Here is a 6,136-nt window from a genome sequence, read left to right on the forward strand (position 1 = left end):
GTATTTTTGGGACATTAATTGTGAAAATTTTTGCCCCATCGTTTATTATTTCTCCCTCATTAATGATATAGTTTCACGGTCTTATTAATGAGTCGCTTTGATATCATAACGTAACACTTTTAATCCCAAATGTTTACATTTTAACATTTGTGTAGTTCTCTTTAACGAACTTATAAGATGAATACATATTTTTAAATGGAAAGTGGGTATTTTTTGACCACAAGATGTCGCTGTAAAGTGTTGTGCAACCGAAAACAAGTGTGAAAGGTTTGTCAGGACTAGAAGGGAAACAGGACCCAATTGCGTGACGTTTACCAGTGAGTCTTTGCTTCTGGTGAACTCTCGGACTGTTGGTCCTCATTTTTTCTGTCATTTATCTGCTCTTTCTCTGTACCGTTTTTGTTCCGGGTTGTTTTTATTGCTGTGGATTCAATTTCCCCTTCTTGACATTTTCGCTTGGTGCCGCTGGTTTCCTGGAGATTGGTGACTGCTTTTTTCCTCTTTCCTGTTTTCATCTTCTGGCGGAGATTGGTGACTGCTTTTCTCCTTTTCCCTGTTTTCATCTTCCGGCAGAGATTGGAGACAGCTTTTCTAAGTTCGGGGACAGAAACGGGTCGTGAGCAAGTTTTATTGAAACAAAGAGGGAAGGGCTGCGCCCACGATCCGGTGTTCGCTGGACGCGGGAAGCAAGTCGCTCTCGGATTCGGACTGTGATCCGAACACGGAAGTGGATCTTCCGTAGCCAGCGATGGCGATGTCAGGGACGGAAAAACGGGTCGGTAGCCGGGACTGGGATAGCAAAGCATGGTCGGGGTCGGAAACGAGTCGTAAGCCAGGATGGGAGAGTAGACGAGGTCGGGATCAAAACAGGTCGTAGCGGGAGACATACAGGAGCAAAAACGGGACAGGCGGGAGTCAGGGTCGAAAAAGGCTTGCCTTGTATACACAGAGGTTCACAGACGGACTGACAACAGGGGATTGACAGGACTTGGTTTAAATAGGGACAGGGAGCCAATCAAAGCCAGCAGCAGTTGGCCCCAAATGAGCGGGTACAGTTGAATCACTTCGGTAATCGTGACAACATTTGAAGTTTAGTAGACAGTCAAAAAAAGAGAGAAGGCTTCAATGGATTTGGAACTTGCAAGGAGATTAGTCGAGAGTGCCCAAACATCAGATATTAAATTCCATCCTGTTCTAAAAACCGTCACCTGAGCCTTTTGCTTGTATTAAATCTCTTAGGTTATGAATGATGAACAATGATGTAAACAGTGCATAATAGTCAGACTAACGAACTGGTAACCCATGCAAACTTTTTTTGCATGTGTCCAATATCAAAAAACAGAATAAACTTGCAGAAAGGCACAAAGAAAAATACAAACTATAGGGCGTTATTTTTCCTCATTTTCAGCCATTGGCAAGGTTTTGGGTAGCCAGAACAGCAAGATGTTGGATAATAATGTCAGCTTCCTCTAGGTGAGGCTCGTATTATGGTAAATGGACTGCATTGATATAGCGCTTTTGTTGTGGATTAACTGTAAATCAGCAGCCTCGGAGTTGACAATAGCCTATTGTGTGCAGACATCTGGCAGGATGTTATTGCAAGAAATCACAAGTTGTTGCGTATATATTTTGGGGCGACGCCCAACGACGTCCTCTCCAAAATAAGTGGCGCAAAGTCAAAGCGCTTTACCATACACTTCACACTGCCCATTCAAACACACACTCACACACCGATAGCAGAGTCTGCCATGCAAAACTACCTACTACCTGCATACCGCGGTTCCGTGTCTTGCCCAAGGACACTTCGACATTTTGTTGAACACAGTACGAACAGCCCAGCATCTATTGGCCAAATTCTGATCGTTGCTGAACGAATGCTGAATAAAGAGCGTTCCCTCTCCGCCATATTTCTGTCTCTGCGTATATATTTTGGGGCGACGCCCAACGGCGTCCTCTCCAAAATAAGTGGCGCAAAGTCAAAGTGCTTTACAATACACTTCACACTACCCATTCAAACACACACTCACACACCGATAGCAGACTCAGCCATGCAAAACTACCTTCTACCTGCATGCCGCGGTTCAGTGTCTTGCCCAAGGACACTTCAACATTTAACTCGAGAGGCCGGGAATCGAACCTGTTATCTCTTTGGCCCCAAAATGACCGCTATACCTTCAGAGCTACCGTTAAATGAATCCAAATTTTCCTGACTTACAAGTTTTTAAAAAACTGCTCGTATATATAGTTCTTGAATTTTTGCATGTTTCTTAAATCAATATTGTTATTTTCTTTTAATAAGTAAATATTTTTTTACCACTCGGAGGCACCAAATAATACACACCGTCCCTTTAAATCAACTTTTTGTTCAGTTGTATCTGCAAAGGGATATAGTGTTCTGTTTAGCACCACCTAGTGGTAAAAATTGGAGTTGAATAAAAACAATAGTGATTTGAGTCATTAGCAAAAATAGATGAATTATATAAACATCCATGGTGCGTTTTGGTCACTTAAATCTTCGTTTTCAGTTGCACTAAACAATACAGCGACATCCGGTGATCAAATATTACGGACTGTCCCTTTAAATGTGATGTTTTTTTGCAAAAGGGTGAAAGGGCAGGTGTGACTTTGTGTCTTTTTACTTGTTCTTGTTCCAAAGATCAATGTATGTTTGGGTATTGTCTGTGAAGTGTTCTGTCATGCCTTCATTGTGAAACAGTGACGTTTTATTCATCATATTTGAGATGATCTTTGTAGTAGATTGCCTTATTTTGTATGTTATGTATGATTCACGTTTTGTGTCCCTCTCGGGATGCCGTACTCTCTCGTCTTGAGCAGTTACCGAGTAAAAATTGAAGCTGGCAAGAAGTCCTGTGTGGTGGCATCATTCTTTAAAATACCTAATATACAGTCAAGAAAATAAGTATTTGAACACCCTGTTATTTTGAAGGTGCATGTCCACTGTGAGAGAGATAAACTAAAAAGAAAAATCCAGAAATCACAATGCATGTTTTTTTGACAATGTATTTGTGTGATACAGCTGCAAATAAGTATTTGAACACCCTGCTATTTTCCTATTTCTCCCACTTAGAAATCGTGGAAGGGATCTGAAATTTTCATCGTAGGTGCATGTCCCCTGTGAGAGAGATAAACTAAAAAGAAAAATCCAGAAATGACAATGCATGTTTTTTTAACAATCTATTTGTGTGATACAGCTGCAAATAAGTATTTGAACACCCTGCTATTTTCCTATTTCTCCCACTTAGAAATCATGGAAGGGATCTGAAATTTTCATCGTAGGTGCATGTCCACTGTGAGAGAGATAAACTAAAAAGAAAAATCCAGAAATCACAATGCATGATTTTTTAACATTTTTTTGGTGTGATCTAGCTGCAAATAAGTATTTGAACACCCTGTTGTTTATTTATTTCTCCCACTTAGAAATTATGAGGGGTCTGTAATTTTCATCGTAGGTGCATGTCCACTGTGAGAGAGATAAACTAAAAAGAAAAATCCAGAAATCACAATGCATGATTTTTTAACATTTTTTTGGTGTGATATAGCTGCAAATAAGTATTTGAACACCCTGCTATTTTCCTATTTCTCCCACTTAGAAATCATGGAAGGGGTTTGAAATCTTCATCGTGGGTGCATGTTCACTGTGAGAGAGATAAACTAAAAAGAAAAATCCAGAAATCACAATGCATGATTTTTTAACATTTTTTTGGTGTGATACAGCTGCAAATAAGTATTTGAACACCCTGTTATTTTGCTATTTTTCCCACTTAGAAATCGTGAGGGGTCTGTAATTTTCATCGTAGGTGCATGTCCACTGTGAGAGAGATAAACTAAAAAGAAAAATCCAGAAATCACAATGCATGATTTTTTAACATTTTTTTGGTGTGATATAGCTGCAAATAAGTATTTGAACACCTGTGTATAATCTAGAAATCCTGACCCTAAACGACATGTTAGTTAGAAGTCTACCTGCATTCCATGTATCATCCTGAACCAGATGCACCTGTTTTAGGTCCTTAGGTGCATAAAGACACCTGTCCTTCCCATACAATCAGTAAGACTTGAACTTGTAACATGGCAAAGACCAAAGAGCTGTCCAAAGACACCAGAGAGAAAATTTTACACTTTGACAAGGCTGGAAAGGGCTACGGAGCAACTGCCATGCAGCTTGGTGAAAAAAGGTCCACTGTTGGAGCAATCATTACAAAATGGAAGAAGCTAAACATGACGGTCAATCTTAATCGGAGTGGAGCCCCATGCACGATGTCTCCTGGTGAGGTCTCAATGATTCTAAGAAAGGTTAGGAATCAGCCCCGGAATACACAACAGGAGTTGGTCAATGACCTAGTGGGAGTCCGGGTCAAAAAAGGCTTGCCTAGTGTTCTCTGAGGTTCGCAGACGGACTGACAAAAGGGGACAGATACGAGAGGGTATAAATAGGGACAGGGAGCCAATCAGAGTCCGAGGCAGATGGCGCCAAAGGAGCGGGCACAGGCAATGTTCCCTGTCATTTTCCTTACGGGTCTGAGCGTTCACACAAAGTCGGTGAGCAATGCTTGAAACAACAGTGAGCAACAGCAATCCCAAGTGTGGCAACTAAATCATTATCAAAGATGTCCAAAACTTGACATCAAGTTACAGGCGATGCAAAATTATTTTTCTCTTTTGAATGAATTGACTATTGCAAAGGTTGTACGGCCTACAAACGTTTGTTCTTACAATTCTTTCACAAGATATCCATTTCTTTTTATTTCCTTTATTTCTATTTGTTAATATTAACATTTTGGGGGCTTATTGAGTCGGTTGCACGATACACAACTGTACTTAGTTACATTTTTTAGTGGAAGTAGAATGTTGGCAACAAGATTCACTTGATATAATTGGAAATTATTTGAATGCAACACAAACTTTATCTTCTTTTTTCCGTGTTTTTTTTCTATTTTTTTTTAAATTCCTTTAAGATAAATCTCATTGTGTTTATTTTTTCCGAACAATTACTTTTTTCTTTTTGTTCTCTATTTACTTTTTTTCCTACATTTCTTTCTTTTCTTTTTTTCTGGCTTTTTTTCTAAATTTTTCCTTCTTTTTTCTCTTCCTTTTTGAGTGCAACACAAACTTTCTTTTTTTCCCTGTTTTTTTTTCAAATTAGTTTTAATTCCTTTAAAAAAATATCATTGTGTTTATTTTTCCTAGCTGTTATTCCTTTCTTTTTGTTCTCTATTCACCTTTTTTCCTTTCTTTCTTTCTTTTTTTATGGCTTTTCTCTGAATTTGTCCTTCTTTTTTCTCTTCCTTCTCTTTCTTTTTTTTTCTCAGCTTTTCACTCCTTTTTCATTTTGGTATTTTTTTCTTTTTTGTTCTATTCCCCCCTCCCTTTAAGTCATTTTGTGCATCATTTTACATAATATTCGGTCATGATGGGATTAAAGAAGCAAAAACAACCCGAAGAGCCGTTTAGGACCCGAAAGAGCCGGTTCCTTTTAGTGAGCCGAGCCGAAGGAGCCGGTTCTCGACAAACTCTACTAACTTTACTCAACTTCGTTCTCCTTCGACTCGACTTCAAAATACCGCATTTAGGATACAACATCAGGGGAACCCGTGTATTTTGACCTTCATGCACTGTAACTTTGACTTAAGTCGCTTCTTAATGAGTAATTTTGAGCCCTGATTTTTGTGCGCTGGCTCGATTTTCTTGTGCGCTGAGAATGTGCGAGCAGTGTGCAATTGGGCACGCGCGCAGCTTAGAAGGCACACTGGGCACAGGTGAATCATTGGTAATCGTGACACACGTTGTAGACCCCCGATCTAAAGGATGCCCTAACAATATGAGCCTCTATAGTTTATTCATCATATTTTATGTTTGTAGAGTATTCATTAAGAAGCAGTCTCCTGTCATGATTACCCAAGTGGAGCCACCTGGGGTAATCAGGTGGCGCGCTGGAATGTGCTTCCTGATTGGTTAATGCTCCCTTTTTAAACGCGTTACGCGGAGAACTCTTGGTCGGAGGATTACTTCTGTACCCCGTAAGACTCTTCCGATTACCTGTGCCTTCTTGTTTACCTGATTCTGCCTGCCTGCCTCCGATCCGACCTGCCTCCGATTCGACCTGCTTTCGTCCCAC

This window comes from Urocampus carinirostris, chromosome 14, assembly GCF_059441175.1.
Source record: "Urocampus carinirostris isolate Australia breed hairy pipefish chromosome 14, RoL_Ucar_1.0, whole genome shotgun sequence".
NCBI classification, from domain to species: domain Eukaryota; kingdom Metazoa; phylum Chordata; class Actinopteri; order Syngnathiformes; family Syngnathidae; genus Urocampus; species Urocampus carinirostris.